We start from the raw sequence: 18121 nt of genomic DNA on the forward strand, positions 1-18121 counted from the left end.
TATATATATATATATATATATATATATATACACCTTTGCGTAAAATCTTATGTATATAAGATTTTCCGCAAAGGTTAAATCTGTCTTTCCTGGTCTACACCTTCTCCCACGTCCCGATAAGCTACCTGTTACAGCCCTACCTCGCTGAACAGCCTCTGCCTTCCCACACTAATTACCTGTTATACACACCACTATGTGTCAAAGGTATCATTTGAATAATATTTTAGATATACTGTTGTTATTTAAAACTAAGATCCGTAGGTGCGAGACTTCACTTTCTGTTACGCTATCAGGAATTTTTCCTACAAAGAGGACAGTACACAATTTTTTGCAACTAATGAGTGGTCCCTTATGACCATCTTATAAGAATGGTGCCATTTTATGCATTTTCTGTTTCGTAGGACATTATCAATCAGGTCACAGCAGTAGGCATTACTGGAGGCGGTAAGCTTGCTAATCTGGAATTTGATTTGAACGGCACATCCAGGTAATGGAACTCAGATGAGGCGATGAAGCATCTACAGCTACATATATACTCCGCTAGCCACCAAGCGGTGTGTGGCGGAGGGCACAATTCGCGCCAAAATCATATTTCCCCCCCTCTGTTCCACTCGCGGATCGCGCGAGGGAAAAACGACTCTCTGAATGCCTCAATACGAGCTCTTATTTCCCTTATCTTTGAATGATGATCGTCAAATCGAAAGCTGAATATTTGAGACTATTTGGGTCCTGGCGGTTTGCAGATGCTGGTGACGGATATACGTCCGTAGTCTTCAACAGCCAGATTCAGTTAACAAATAAGTTTGTAAAATAACTATGTTAATTTGTGGCAGAACACAAATAAATGCAAGCGAAGAAAACAGAAAAATTATTGGAATAACACACTAGGACAAAACGCTTAAATTAAATTTGGATGAAGAATAAATCAAAAGAAATCCCTCAAATTGCAGAAAAAATCATGGATATAATCAGAAAAGCGCACTTACCTAGAATGAATGACAACAAGTTTACAAAGAAAATTCTGAAGTCAGCTTCATCGATGCAAAACAAAACAGTTGACTAAGTACTGGCTGGATACACAAAGGAAATAGGTATACATGATGAAATCGTTATACGTGTAAGAAAATTGCGAGTCGTAATTAACAACCGTGAATTTGGTGAGAGCATCCGCAGCAAGCTACAGAGAGAACGGAAGAAGAAACACAAGAGGAAGAACAGAAAAAAATGCGTTTGGTAGCTAAACACAACGAGCACCAGAACCAATAAATAAATAAATCTGCATAAATATGACGGTAGTTGATTAATTTCTCGACAACTCACCCCCTCTTTCCAGTATCAAATATCGTCAATTGATCCTTACTTACTACTACCAACTCATTAGCGATACAGAAGCTGCATTATACTGAATTAGCTTTTCACTTGTGGGAATTGTCACCGATGCTTAATTAAAATTTCTTGTCCCGATACGCCAGCGCTGAAAATGCTTAATTTAATGTTTTCTTCTCCGTTGCACACTCATTGGAATCCCATTGTCTGTAGAATTCTTTTCTCTACGTAAATGACAGGAGAATTAGCTGCGAGCAGGAATGCCGAAAAAGTCAGAAGCCTCTTTTAATTTTCCAGTTCATTAAATTTGTCGCTCCACATGCCGATACACAGCAAGGAGGGACAAAGCAACTTCATTCTGTAACGCTGCGTGTGATTCATATCTGCAGTTAATTTCCAGTCTCCCCTCGTAGTTCATTGGTAAGTACTGTTCCTTGGTGGTCATAGAATGAATAGTAATTAAGGCTAGTAGCCCTAGTTTGGAAGCATGGAATGAGTGGAAATACTTGAAAAATGTTACTTCGGCGTAAGAGAAAAGAATACTACTCTGTAGCTACAATTACTCCGACAAGACGTTTGTAAAGCATTTAAAACGGCATGTGGCATTCTTACGGCGGTTTCTCTTGAAAATGGGGCTTCTGGATTTATTTTAATTTTAGAAAATATTTACTTTTTTTACATTAAATTTCATGTCCTTCCCCGGTAGCTGAGTGGTCAGGGCGACAGAATGTCAATCATAAGAGTCCGGGTTCGTTACGCGGCTGGGTCGGAGATTTTCTCAGCTCAGAGAATGGGTGTTGTGTTGTCCTAATAATCATCATTTCATACCCATCGACGCGCTAGTCTCTGAAGTGGCGTCAACACGAAAGACTTGCATCCGGCGAACGGTCTACCCGACGGGGGACCCTAGTCACACGATATTTACATTTTTTAATTAAATTTCATCTAGTTAAAAATAGCGGAAAATCAAACTTCCACTGATGCTGACAGTAAAATGTTAGCAGTATGAGTATGTACCTTTTTAATCATATCACTGCTTCGTGTGCTCAATTTGGTGGTGTGCAACCGGAAAATCAGATGGAGAAACACAAATTGTGTCTTTTTCGCCAGTTCATTAGCTTACAGACACCTCGTCCTGTTCGTCATAGCTGATGTACAAGATCTGATTTGATTAGTTCGAAAACAAAACGTTCGTTGAATTCCTTCCTCAAAGCTATTAACCGCCTCTAAAACGGGGCCGTAACCAACAAGATGCGTTTAAGAAGCTTGAGTACGTTCTTGAACCGGCCCATTTCTCTTTAAATGTTTTTTTCCATTATTCATACATAATTTAATCACAGATAAAATTTGGTTTTAGTATCGTGAAAGAAGATTATACACTTCGGGAGGTCTGAAGGCACCAGGAGATTTCATATTGATAATATAATGGCAAGACAGAGATTTAGAAATCAGATTTTAAGCCGTAAGACACTACTAGTGGCAGATGTCGACTCCGACAACAATTTATTTGTTATGAACTACAGATCAAAACTGAAGAAATTGCAAAATGGTAGGAAGTTAAGTAGATAGGGCCTTTATAATGTGAAAGGACCTTAGGTTGTTGAGGATTTCAGTGGGAGCATTGGCAACGATTGACTCAGACAGGGGAAAGGAATCCATTAGAAGACAAATGGGCGGCTTTGAAAGACGAAACAGTGAAGGCATCAGAGGACCAAATATGTCAAAAGACAAGGCCTGGTAGAAATCATTGGGTATCACACGAGATGCTGACTGTAACTGAAGAACGAAGAAAGTATAAAAATACAGCAAATAAAGTATGTCAAAAGGAATACAACTTCTAAAAAAAATGAGACTGATAGTAAGTGCAAAATGCCTAAACAGGAATGGCTAGAGAACAATGATAGAGGAGCATATGCAGGGTGGTCCATTGATCGTGACCGGGCCAAATATCTCACGAAATAAGCGTCAAACGAAAACACCACTAAGAACGAAACTTGTCTAGCTTCAAGGGGGAACCAGATGGCGCTATGGTTGGCCCGCTAGATGGCGCTGCCATAGGTAAAACGGATATCAACTGCGATTTTTTTTAAATAGGAACCGCCATTTTTATTATATGTTCATGTAGTACGTAAAGAAATATGAATGTTTTAGTTGGACCACTATTTTCGCTTTGTGATAGATGGCGCTGTAATAGTCACAAACATATGGCTCACAATTTTAGACGAACAGTTGGTTGCAGATTGGTTTTTTAAATTAAAATACAGAACATAGGTACGTTTGAACATTTTATTTCGGTTGTTCCAATGTGTCACGTGTACCTTTGTGAACTTATCATTTCTGAGCACGCATGCTGTTACAGCATGATTACATATAAATACCACATTAATGCAATAAATGTCCGCCCCCGGTAGCTGAGTGGTCAGCGCGACAGACTGTCAATCCAAAGGGCCCGGGTTCGATTCCCGGCTGGGGCGGAGATTTTCTCCGCTCAGGGACTGGGTGTTGTGTTGTCCTAATCATCAGCATTTCATCCCCATCGACGCGCAAGTCGCCGAAGTGGCGTCAAATCGAAAGAGTTGCACCAGGCGAGCGGTCTACCCGACGGGAGGCCCTCGTCACACGACATTTCATTTCAATGCAATAAATGCTCAAAATGATGTCCGTCAACCTCAATGCATTTCGCAATACGTGTAACGACATTCCTCTCAACAGCGAGTAGTTCGCCTTCCGTAATGTTCGCACATGCATTGACAATGCGCTGATGCATGTTGTCAGGCGTTCTCGGTGGATCATGATAGCAAATATCCTTCAACTTTCCCAACAGAAAGAAATCCGAGGACGTCAGATCCGCTGAATGTGCGGGCCATGGTATGGTGCTTCGGCGACCAATCCACCTGTCATGAAATATGCTATTCAATACCGCTTCAACCGCACGCCAGCTATGTGCCGGACATCCATCTTGTTACATCGCCATTCTGTCATGCAGTGAAACATCTTGTAGTAACATCGGTAGAACATTACGTAGAAAATCAGCGTACATTGCACCATTTAGATTGCCATCGATAAAATGGGGGCCAATTATCCTTCCTCCCATAATGCCGCCCTATATATTAACCCGCCAAGGTCGCTGATGTTCCACTTGTCGCAGACATCGTGGATTTTCCGTTGCCCAATAATGCATATTATGCCGGTTTACCTTATCGTTGTTGGTGAATGACGCTTCGTCTCTGTGCAAAAAATCTGTCATCGTCCCGTAATTTGTCTTGTGCCCAGTGGCAGAACTGTACACGACGTTCACAGTCGTCGCCATGCAATTCCTGGTGCACAGAAATATGGTACGTGTGCAATCGATGTTGATGTAGCATTCTCAACACCGACGTTTTTGAGATTCCCGATTCTCGCGCAGTTTGTCTGCTACTGATGTGCGGATTAGCCGCGACAGCAGCTAAAACACCTACTTGGGCATCATCAATTTTTGCAGGTCGTGGTTGATGTTGCACATGTGGCTGAACACTTCCTGTTTCCTTAAATAACGTAATATCCGGCGAACGGTCCGGACACTTGGATGATGTCGTCCACTATACCGAGCAGCATACATAGCACACGCCCTTTGGGCATTTTGATCACAATAGCCACACATCAACAAGATATCGACCTTTTCCGCAGCTGGTAAACGGTCCATTTTAACACGGGTAATGTATCACGAAGCAAATACCGTCCGCACTGGCGGAATGTTACGTGACACCACGTACTTATACGTTTGTGGCTATTACAGAGCCATCTATCAAGAAGCGAAAAAAGTGGTCCAACTAAAACATTCCTGTTTCTTTACGTACTACACGAATATGTAATAAATATGGGGGTTCCTATTTAAATAAACGCAGTTGATATCCGTTTGACCTATGACAGCGCCATCTAGCGGGCCAACCATAGCGCCATATGGTTTCCCCCTTCAAGCTAGACGAGTTACGTTCTTTGTAGTTTTTTCGTTTGACGCTTATTTCGTGAGATATTTGGCCCGGTCACTATCAATGGACCACTTTGTATGTATGATTCCAGAAGTATTAATATCATTAGCTCGGATAAAAAAACCAGTAATAAGTAAAACAAGGAAAGCTGAAAGTTCGAAGGTGTGTGTAGAGGGGCTACACAAGGGAAATGAATTAAAAGCAGTATTATAGAAATGGAAGAGGACGCAGATGAAGGTGAGATAGGAAATATAATTCTGCAAGAAAGAGGGTCTCTGGAGTAGACGTTAGTCCATCTGAACAACCGATACCCTTATAAGAACAAGACATGACATAACTATTCCACGTGGTATGCAAGATGTATGAGACAGGCGAAATATCCTCAGACTAGAAGAAGAATGTGAAAATTCCAATTCCAAAGGAAGCAGATGCTGACAGGTATGGATATTAACGAGCTATCAGTTTAATAACTCGTAGTTGCAAAACACTAACACGAATTATTTACAGGAAAATGGATGAACTAGTAGAATCCAATTTCATGGGAGAGCGGTTTGGATTCAGGAGAAATTCAGGAACACGGGAGGCGATACTGACCCTACGACTTACGTTGGATGATAGGTTAAGGAAAGGCGAACTTAGGTTTCATGTTCTTGTAGATTTAGAGAAAGTTTTGACAATGTTGATGGAATATACTCTTTGTACGAATACGTGGTACGTGGTGTCTGTTGTTTCGGACATGTCCGACAGAATAGACACCAAGCTGAATCCGCGGCTGTGATATATGGTATGTAAATTGAAGGTGGATGGGGGAGAAAAGAAAGAAAGGGGGAGGGATTACTGACGTCAGCTGCATCAGGACATTACGCGGAATCAATGGCGACGAGTGAAATCATGTACCCGACCGGAATTCGAAGCGGGGTCTCCTGTTTACTAGTGTATAACCAGCCTGCCTAGTAAGCAGGACATCCAGGTTTCGAAACCCGATCCGACAACAATTTTCGCTCGTCGCCCTTGATTCCGCGTAATGTCCTGATGCAGCTGACATCAGTAATCCCTTCCCTTTCCTTTCCTCCCCCCCCCCCCCCCCCACTCCACATTCAATTTGCACACTCTTTGAAATTCTGAAGATAGCAGCGGTAAAATACAAGGAGTGGAAACTTACTTACAAACTTGTACAGAATCCAGACGGCAGTTATAAGAGTGAGGTGCATGAAAGGGGACCAGCGTTTGTGAAGGGAGGGAGACAGGCTTGTAGCTTACACCAGTGTTATGCACTCTGCACACTGAGCAAGCATTGAAGGAAACAAAAACTGGAGAAGTAAGTTCAGGAAGAATATACAAAAAACTGAGGTTTTCCAGTGACGTAATTCAGTCAAAAATATTAAAGGCCGTCGGAGAGCAATTGAACGAATTGGACAGTATATTGAAAGGAGTAATGGTATCTAATGAAATCAGGCGATGCCGAGGATATTATATGAGGAAATGAGACACTAAGATTAGTAGATGAGCTTTGCTATTTGGGCATTAAAGTAACTAATTATGGCTGAAGCGGGGAGGACATAAAATGAACAGTGGCAATGGCAAGAAAAGCGATCCAGAAGAAGAGAAATTTGTTAACATCGAATATATATGTGAGTGTTAAGAAATCTTTTCTGAAGCTATCTGTCTGGAATGTGGACGGTAAATTGTTTTTACAACAAGAGAATAGAAGCTTTTAAAATGTGGTGCTACGGAAGAAGGCTGAAGATTATATAGGGGGAGATAATGTAACTAATGAGGAAGTACTGAATAGAATTTGCGAGAGAATAGGTTTGTGGCTTAACTTGGCTAAAAGAATTAGTCGATTGATATAATACATTCTCAGACGTCAAGGGATCAGCAGTTTAGTGCTAGAGGGAAGTTTGGGGGGTAAAACTCGTAGATGCAGACCAAGAGACGAAAGTACAGTAAGCAGCTTGAAAAGGATGTGAGCTGCAATAGTTACTCGGATATGGACAGGCTTGCACAGGATAGAGTAGCGTGGAGAGCTGCATCAAAAGAGTCTTCAGACTGAAGACGACAGTGACAGCAACAACAACAACAATATCAGTAAGGGTAAGATATTTTTATACAGTTTAATTATAGCTGTAAAATTCAGTGAATGGGATAACGAGCAGTTTATTAAGTATGAATAGGTTAAAGTTGACAGTGTATGAGGGAACGTTAAGGCCTGTGCAACGCGTTATGAGAAATTATGAAATGACATACATGCCGCATCTGCAAGAAGGATTGTGCGAGTGAGATTATAGGAGGAAAAATATGACTAGGTTTCATCGATAACAGCTTAACAGTATAACTCAAAGACAGGAATAGTCCCCATTCTCCCGGGGTTTGCCAGCCAAAATTTATCGCAAAATATGGATGGAATTCGTAAAATCCTTAAACGATCTGTGGCGACTGTCTTAGCTTTAATAGAAAAATATACAGTGACCAGTACTACGGAAACGAAGGTAGTTTTTAATGCGGATATCTTGTGTTAGCGATGTGATCGCCGAAATTCTAGGTTATAAGCGAATTCGACACTCAGAATAGCAAGGGCACTGCAGGTTTCTACGAGCAATGGGAAAATGGTGAAGGTGACTATAGGATAGAGTTCTCCCGCAGGCGTTGAGTGAGAAAAGTAACGCTGTGGCCACAGTCTAGTGTTCCTAGTAAATGTGAGCACAGTATACCTGTGTGCTGACTAAGTGGTAGCTATTGTTTGACCGGTCATTAGGAGAAGGGTGCGTAAATTTTTCCCGGATGTATGATCAAAGTATCCGTAGGGAGTGAGGTACGTAATTTGAATCCACCTCATTGCAGGCTAAGTGGAGTAGGTAGGGGTAGTATTGATTTACTTAGTTTAGCTTGAGTGAATTCCAAGTGGGAAGGAAAGAATTTGCTATACTTGCTGTATTTTCTGAGTAAACATCAAGTGAAAGTACATCTGGAACAGCACATAGCAAAACAAGACGGCACATTGTTCCGTTTGAGTTTTACTACAGGAAAAACAGACATTTCACACGGCAGTCATCTCAGCCAGGGAAGCCATCTAATACAGTAAATGATGGAAAGTCATCGAGTAAAATAGCGTTCACAGAAGGAAGTGTTAAAGGTTTTCTGGTTTTATAATCTATTTAAGTGATTTAGGAGACAATCTGAGCCGTTGTCTTAAGTTATTTTCAGGTGGTACTGTCACTTACTGTCTGCTAAAGTCATTAGGCAATCAAAACCAATTGCAAAATGATTTAGACAAAATATCTGTCTGGTGCTATAAGTGGACATTGACTCTAAATAAAGAAAACGGTGAGATCATCCACATGACTACCAAAAGTAATCCATTAAATTTCGGCTACATGATAAATCACAAAAATCTAAAGGGCCTCCACTCAGTTGAGTACCTAGGAACAACAGTTACGAACAGTTGAAACCAGACAAAACATATACAGGGTGTTACAAAAAGGTACGGCCAAACTTTCAGGAAACATTCCTCACACACAAATAAAGAAAAGATGTTATGTGGACATGTGTCCGGAAACGCTTAATTTCCATGTTAGAGCTCATTTTAGTTTCGTCAGTATGTACTGTACTTCCTTGATTCACCGCCAGTTGGCCCAATTGAAGGAAGGTAATGTTGATTTCGGTGCTTGTGTTGACATGCGACTCATTGCTGTACAGTACTAGCATCAAGCACATCAGTACGTAGCATCAACAGGTTAGTGTTCATCACGAACGTGGTTTTGCAGTCAGTGCAATGTTTACAAATGCGGAGTTGGCAGATGCCCATATGATGTATGGATTAGCACGGGGCAATAGCCGTGGCGCGGTACGTTTGTATCGAGACAGATTTCCAGAACGAAGGTGTCCCGACAGGAAGACGTTCGAAGCAATTGATCGGCGTTCTAGGGAGCACGGAACATTCCAACCTATGACTCGCGACTGGGGAAGACCTAGAACGACGAGGACACCTGCAATGGACGAGGGAATTCTTCGTGCAGTTGACGATAACCCTAATGTCAGCGTCAGAGAAGTTGCTGCTGTACAAGGTAACGTTGACCACGTCACTGTATGGAGAGTGCTACGGGTGAACCAGTTGTTTCCGTACCATGTACAGCGTGTGCAGGCACTATCAGCAGCTGATTGGCCTCCACGGGTACACTTCCGCGAATGGTTCATCCAACAATGTGTCAATCCTCATTTTAGTGCGAATGTTCTCTTTACGGATGAGGCTTCATTCCAACCTGATACAACACACTGACGAAACTAAAATGAGCTCTAACATGGAAATTAAGCGTTTCCGGACACATGTCCACATAACATTTTTTTTTTTATTTGTGTGTGAGGAATGTTTCCTGAAAGTTTGGCCGTAACTTTTTGTAACACCCTGTAGATAATGTGGTGGGTAAGGTGAACCAAAGACTGCGTTTTATTGGTGGAGCACTTAGAAGTTGAAACATTGCTACTAAAGAGACTGTCTACACTACCCCTGTCCGTCCTCTATTAAAGTTTTGCTGTGTGGTGTGCGTTCCTTACCACATAGGAGTGACAGAGGGCATTCAAAAATTTCAAAGAAGGGCAGCTTGTTTTGTATTATCGCGAAACAGGGAAGATGGTGTCGCCAATACAGCACACTAGTTTGACTGGCAAAATATCAATACAAAGACTTTTTCGTTATGGCGAAATTTTTTCACGGAATTTCAAGTTTTAACTTTCTCCTCCGAAAGCGAAAACAATACGTTGACACTCACCTACATAGCGAGAAATGATCACTGTAATAAAATAAGAGAAATTACAGCTCACACTGATGGATTTACGTGTTCGTTGTTCCTGAGCACTGTATGAGAGTGAAGCAGTAAAAGAAATAGAGTGAAAGTGGTTCGAAGAACCCTCTTCCAGGCACTAAAATGTCCATTGCGGAGTAGTCGTGTAGATATTGATGTAGAAACTACTTCCATGGTGCCTTAGATGCAACTCGCGGGGTAATACACTGAACGGTACAGGGAAGCTAGCCTGGGTAGTTGTAGGGCTGATTTGCCAGTTAATACGTACATTGTGTATAGTTCAATCTTTGGTTGAAGAATAGGAACTAGACAAAGCACATTATTTTGTATGCTATGGTTTATCATAGGTGCAAGACGCTGATGTAGGTTAGGTAGTGCCTGTCAGCAAGGATAATTCTGGGTCAATGGAAATGGGGCTATAAGAGATACACTGGTAGACAGTCTGGAAGTATTGGAGGAAGAAGAGTTGGATAGAAAATTCAGTATGAAGTTTCCAAGCTGTCTATGCTGATTCAACTGTGTCACATTAGAAAGGAAGTGAGATCGATGACAGCCAAATTGTTACTACTGTACGCAGAATTGTATAACCTTTTGGGCCATTGCCAGCTGAACCGTTAACATAACATAGGATTCCAACTGAGAGTGAATTTTCAGTGCAGAGGAAACCATACCCAGTTATACATCACCCCCAAATGGTGATGTAGAAATTTATAAATCAACAACTCTGCGGCAGGTTAGTGGAAGAGAGTACTAGCCTGTGGGATGTGCTGAAAAAGAGTCTTATAGATAGTGCTCTGACTGTCAGCATTAAAATCAACGTAATGTCACAGATGCGTACCCTATGCAAGCGTATTGCATAGGGTAACAAGTACCTTTAACCGCCTTTTTAAATCAGTTCGTTTCAGTAATTTGTTCAGTCTTGCAACTTTGAATAACCTGGTACAAAAGCATTACCTTATGACTTTGGAGATGCGAAGTGGCTATCACCAGTTGGAGGCAGTGCCAGAGGATAGACCTGAGATGGTATTTACAGTCCCATGTCGTCATTAGCAGGACCACTGAATGTCATTTAGGTTGAAGAACGTGCCAGTGACATTCCAACATTTATAAGATGGAGAATTACGACGCCTGAAACCAAAAACATACTTAGATGACGCTACAGTACTTTCTAAGGAAAAGTGGCAGTTCATACTGAAGGAAGATCACTAATCTGGCCTTGTTATTGGCCATGATGATGTGACAACAGACTGGCAGCTGATGGAAGCTACGAAGGAATGTCCTCCTCCTACGGTTGGTGGTGGTAGTAGTAGTAGTAGTAGTAGCAGTAGTAGTAGCAGTAGTTTTATTTATTTGTAGATTTCTTTTATAAGAATAGTGGCGATACCTTGGTATTAAAATTTAAGAAGAACAAAATAAAGTGATTCACAAATATACAATAACAAGCATGTGACAGGTAGTTGGCTATTTCCTTATGTCAGGAACCATTTTGGCGTTTGTCTGAAATAATTTAGAAAAAGCACAAAAAATCTGAATCAGGATGCCTGCATGGAGACTGGATCCTCGCTCCCAAACACAAGACCACTCTGTTCGAAACAGTGCTATCACTTTCAGTTTATCCTGGTGTATGATACTGTTTTACAGTGTGTAACGTCACAGTAGGTTTCGTTACATAGTTAAAATCGGTGTTATAATATGTTGCTATCAGCTAATAGACATTATCAGCGTAAATTCAATTACTTTACGTAATTAATGAACAGTGAAATAATCTCAGCCCCAAATTACATGCATGTAGAAACAATTATGGATCAAAGTCCTTTATTCTCATTACAATATGCACGTCCTGTGTCCCTATTTACATTTCCCCAACTCTCCTTAAAGTACTGTAAGTAGGCTGTTTGGGTTTTTTTTATTGGTAACGCCATCTCTGTATGAAAATCACTGGCTGTGCTGTGTGCAGTCTGTGGCTGCTTTGCATTGTTGTAATACTCGCCATTGTAGTGTTAGGCAGCTGGCTGTGAACAGCGCGTAGCGTTGCGCAGTTGGAGGTGAGCCGCCAGCAGTGGTGGATGTGGGGAGAGAGATGGCGGAGTTTTGTAATTTGTCATGAACTGCTATATTTATATATGATGATATCAAGGTAAATACATTGTTTGTTCTCTATTAATATCTTTCATTTGCTAACTATCCCTATCAGTAGTTAGTGCCTTCCTTAGTTTAAATCTTTTATTTAGCTGGCAGTAGTGGCGCTCGCTGCATTGCAGTAGCTTGAGCAGCGAAGATTTTTGTGAGGTAAGTGATTTGTGAAAGGTATAGTTTAATGTTAGTCAGGGCCATTCTTTTGTAGGGAATTTTGAAAGTCAGATTGCGTTGCGCTAACAAAATATTGTGTGTCAGAGCAACATCGTTGTACGAAGTGCATAATTATTTACAAATGTTATATTTGTTTGTTGGAATTTTTGTTGTAAGTTCTCTGCAGTTCTTGAAAAATACTCATTCACATAGTCTGCTAGGTGGTAAGGCTAATTTATTACTTTATCCATCCCCCCTTATTAGTATGTTATTATTTCTTTGTTTGACTCTAGCCTTGTTCTTTTTATGACATTCCAGACTAATATGCTTTTGTTCTTTGCATATTATTCTGTAATTAAATGATTTTTTGCAGGAATCAGTACGTACCTATAAACGTTTTAGTGTCTACGATAAAAATTGAAAACCTCTGGCTCGTTATGACTCTTTTTCATGGAATTGAAGCCGCCACCGTAGCTGAGTGGACAGCGTGCCGGCTTGTCATGCCAGGCGGCCTGTAGCTCCTAGAACCGCTCAGTCACACCGGCCGGCTATTAGTTTATGGTGCTCTCCCAAATGAACACATCATAATGGCATCTACAGACGTATTTCAAGCGATATAGCTATCAAAATCGTCATTTTGAACTACAGGATTTAGAATTGCACTTTCCAGAGAAATTTATAGCGCTGCTAGAGCTTCTGCGGGAGACATCAACCACGAGAACTTCACGAAAAAAACAAATAGGATTTGCAAATCTCGATTGGAAAAGACTCGTTAGCTAGACTGAAACACTTTAGATGGTAAAGTAAAGAGATTGGATATTACAAGTCCTGCCTCAATTGCTGGCAGTTTCCTCAAAAGGAGGGTGGGAAGCAATAGAAAAGAAAGGTCAGACATCTCGGGAAGAATGAATTACCTCTGAGTCTTCTCCAGCTTATACGTACGCCGTAAAGTCATGAGGTGGACCATTATGGTATGTACAGTGTTGATAGTAGAAAGTGGGAGTGTTTAAGTTAGTACAGTAGGGAAAATCTGTGTTGTGCAGCGAAATATGTTGAATATTTTATACCGTGTGGGCCTGTCAAAATGATTGTGGTGTGTAGATGAAATTTTACATGCAGTGCAGATTTTTAACAGGAAGTGTATTGCCGTTTTGGCAATGTGCTTGTAAATTTGCTTGTAAGGTTAAAGGAACGCGAGCGAGAAAGGAATGCCTGAGAGTACATAGTACTGCCTTGTATGGTAAACACAGGAGACAGTCCTGCCGTTCTATCTGGTCGATGGAGGGCGCGGAACAGTGGATGTGAATGAAGGAAAATTGTTGTCACATGCAGACGTGGTGTTAAAATGAGACACATGTTGACAAGCTGCTATTTAGACGATTTTTTCCAATGCTTGAAACATGCATGGCGCCAAAACGAGAGCCACCAAAGTGGCAAGGCACTGCTACATAGTAAAAAAGGGGTATAAACAAAAGCACCTCGATCTATGGGTTTGACACCTACAATCCAGCGTTATGCTGATGTGCACACATGTCTTCTATTACAGAAAATAAACAGACGATTCCTTGTCATCGAACTGATTGTGATTTACCCTGCTCACCAACCTCAAGCAGAGAACACCCAGATCAGATGGTCACTTATACTCAAAATCTTCGCCTTCAAAAATACATTTATTCTAGAGGTGGTAGACTTCGACTCATCATGTTTCTTGCAGTGTGAATTGGAGAAGAGCACCATATTTGTTCCCTACAAATACTGTTGCCTTATGAGTAGTCACTACTGCATTGCCCAAATACTATGAACTACATTGTTTCTCTTAACCCTCACTCTGAATTAATTAAGAGTTCTCCTCCTGGCTTTTCGAAGAGTTATTTTTTTGTAGATTTATATTCAGCAGAACCTGCTCTACATTTTCGTAACTTCCTTTTCCTCACTAAGTAATTACTTTATAGGTTCTTTATTACTGTCTTCTTGCACAAAATCTCAACTTTCTCAAAAACTTATACGTTTTCTTCACCATAACTAAATTAGATTTGGTTAATCAGTAGGCTGTATGTCACTAATGAACTACACATTGATCAGGTAATACGTCATCTGGACTGCAGACTGCTAAAGAGCTGAAATCAAACTGCTCATCGTCTAGCAAATCAGAAACTAAATCTGGAGAGTATTTTGATCATGTTGATCCTAAAGTAAGCTATAGTTTTCAATGCCACAGCGTGTACCATAAGTAATTGTCAAAATTAGTACAGATGAAAATATCTGATAAGAGAAGCAAATAAGCTTCAGTAAACATGGGACCAAACATGCGAGCTAATTGTGAATGTGGAGTTACGAGCTACCACTGACTTCAGTACGAAATATTGTCCTACTTGGTACAAATGTATTTTAAATGAAAACCTTTCGATTAAGACGGCACATAACTAGTCTCAAATTTCACAAATGGTCCACCTTAACAAGAAATACAATATCTCTTCAGCAAGTAACGTGTTACAGTTTACTGTGCATTCATACCCCTTACGTGAGGGATTCCATGTGTCCTTCTCGCAGTTTGGCGACAGCAATTGCTACACTCATCTCTGAACTGAGCTCCAAATTCTTCCAAACACCCTCAGATGACCTGTTGCTCTAATTAAAAGGATCCATTCATTCACTCCCACCCTAGCGTTGTGCCAGTGTTATGTCTGTTGAAGTATTTTTGTGTTTGGTTATATGGCTGCTACTGTCCTTTTATTAATGTCTCCGTCGATATATTTTGTTTTTCTTAGTGCACCCAAAATTTCAGCGGAGGCTGCTCTTGGTTCATATCTGTGACTTCCTGTCATTAAAATATATCTCTTTGTCTATATAAAGCCTGCTCCTTTCATTTCGAGTTGTGCCCTCTATTCATCTCATGAGTCATGTAATTAATCAGGGATCCTCTGTTAAATAGGTTAACTAAATAAGAAGTTAATTTTAATCCCAGCAGCTTGTTAGTCTAATCTGCCCTGTAGACTGGGGCAAAGTATTTTCAAACGATTGCCTAAAGAGTTGGTGCTGCCTAATGATGTAAAATACCTGGTCATTTATAATCTAGGGCCAATATCCAGGATAAATGCCAGGAGAAACGCCCAAAATTCATAAGCGACTGGGCATTTATACATTTCAAAGATTATTTGATACACGGCACTTATAAAATGTTTTAAGGTGGTGTTTTCTATTCGAAAAGCGGTTTTACTCCATGGTTTCTGTAGTGGTTTGGTAACCAAGTTAAAAAAGCTGTTTGAGAGTTAAGGAAGAGTTATTAGGGGAAATAAATTGGACTGTAAATATAACTACACATTTTTAATGAAGTCAGTTCTTGGGGTAATACATAATTCAAAAACAGAAAACAAGCCTCAAGTTTACAAGTAATTCTTGAAATAAAGAATTGTTTACATTAAGTAGGCAGCCTGTAGGTAGCGCATTTGCTTACACTATACTACTGCAAAAAAAAAATTTGAGTAAAAGAAGTTCATCCATAATGATTTTAGTTAGGGATGAGTCATGTGCCGATTCCGATTCCAAGAGTCCAAGAAGCGCCGATTCTCTAGGAATCGACTAACATCTGAATCAAACGATTCCAGGGTCCTGGGCATCGAGTCTTCGTTATTAAATCTTTTTTATGTTATTGTTCTCATTTTATTTTCACAGCAACGCAGTCATACCAAAGTAGGTAAAGAAAAGAACAGAACAGAAAACTCTAGTCTATCTCAAATGTCGCTACACCTGACATTAAAGCATTTTTTTTTTCACTGAAAACAGTTTAATGTTTAGAAATACATTTATTATCAAGAAATACATGCCGGCTGTTTAATACATTCGGTGATAATTTTGTTTCAATAATTATTCTTCTGTAACATTCATAGATATGACGCAGATTATAAAGTGTGTTACATTACGAAGCGATGACCTGAGGGAGATGTTTTTTAATACTGACTTTCACTACACAGCTATTCTTAAACATATATTTTTTTTAAATTCTGAGATTTTGGGCATTTGAATCTGCTTTGGGAAAATTCCCCAGCAAACGTCCATTTATAAATGTCCTGCCCACTCGGCATTTGCCCGGCCCATATTATTAGTGCTGCCCAAAACATAAAGGAGACTAGTCACGAGGCATTCTTGGACACCAAGGTACTGGTTCTTCTCGACCCATTCACCTTGGCCTAAATTGGCGCCTTATACGTCGTCGTATATCATCTACATCTACACTTGTGCTCATAAATTAAGGATAAAGCTGATACATGGTGAAACAACGCTCTGGTGGGCGGTTTGCGGGTTTAAATCACCTCGGAGTATGACCATACGGTGCATTTGACCTGCGGTTGTCGCACGGTGGCGCTGGCAGCAGTCCACATTCGCAGAGGTGTGTTGGTGTATGTCAGAGTACGGTGCAGCGAGTAAGTGTGCAGACCGATATTTCACCATCAGTGCCCGCAGACTGCCACGGAGTACTGCAGGTAGCCTTGCTCGGGACCTTACCGCAGCCACTATAAACGTTGTCTCCAGACACACAGTCTACAGACGACTGAACAGACATGGTTTATTCTCCCGGAGACCTGCAAGGTGCATTCCACTAATCCCTGGTCACAGAAGAGCCTGTAAAGCCTGGTGTCAAGAACACAGTACATGGTCACTGCAACAGTGGTCCCAGCTTATATTCACGGACGTGTCCAGTTACAACCCGAACAGTGATTCTCGCCGGGTTTTCATCTGGCGTGAACCAGGAACCAGATAACAACCCCTTAATGTCCTTGGAAGGGACCTGTATGGAGGTCGTGGTTTGATGGTATGGGGTGGGATTATGATTGGTGCACATACATCCCTGCATATCTTTGACAGAGGAACTGTAACAGGTCAGTTGTATCGGGATGTCATTTTGCACCAGTATGTCCACCTTTTCAGGGGTGCAGTGGGTCTCATCTTCCTCCTGATGGATGATAATGCACGGCACCACCTAGCTGCCATCGTGGAGGAATACCTTGAAACAAAAGATATCAGGTGAATGGGGTGGCCTGCCTGTTCTCCAGACCCCATCGAGCACGTCTGGGATGCTCTCTGTTGACATATCGCTGCACATTTACATACCCCTACGACACTTCAGGAGCTCCGACAGGCACTGGTGCAAGGATGGGAGGCTATACCCCAGCAGCTGCTCGACCACCTTATCCATAGTATGCCAACCCATTGGATGGCCTGTGTATGTGTGCATGGTGATCATATCCCATACTGATGTTGGGGTACATGCGCAGGAAACAGTGACTTTTGTAGCACATGTGTTTTGGGATTTTCTCAACTTATAACCAATACTGTGGACTTAAAGATCTGTGTCGTGTATGTTCCCTATGTGCCTATGCTATTAGGGCCAGTTTTGTGTGGTGCCACGTTGTGTGGCAACACATTCTGCAATTATCCTTAATTTATGAGCATGAGTGTACAGCCTTACTTCCGGAAGCCACCTTACGGCGTGTGGCGGTGGGTACTTTGTGAAGCAATATCACCTCCCCCTTTTCCTGTTCCGATCAACTACAGTTAGTGGGGTGAACGATTACTAGTAAGCTCCCGTGTCGGCTCGAACTCTCTGACTTCATCTTGATGGCCTTTTCACGAGATATATGTAGGAGAAAGCAATATATTGGTTGACTACTCTAGGAACGTACACTCTCGGGACATTAACATTAGACTGCATTGTGATACAGAACGCCTCTCTTGCAGCAT

Source organism: Schistocerca piceifrons, chromosome 4 (genome assembly GCF_021461385.2).
Source record: "Schistocerca piceifrons isolate TAMUIC-IGC-003096 chromosome 4, iqSchPice1.1, whole genome shotgun sequence".
Lineage (NCBI taxonomy): Eukaryota > Metazoa > Arthropoda > Insecta > Orthoptera > Acrididae > Schistocerca > Schistocerca piceifrons.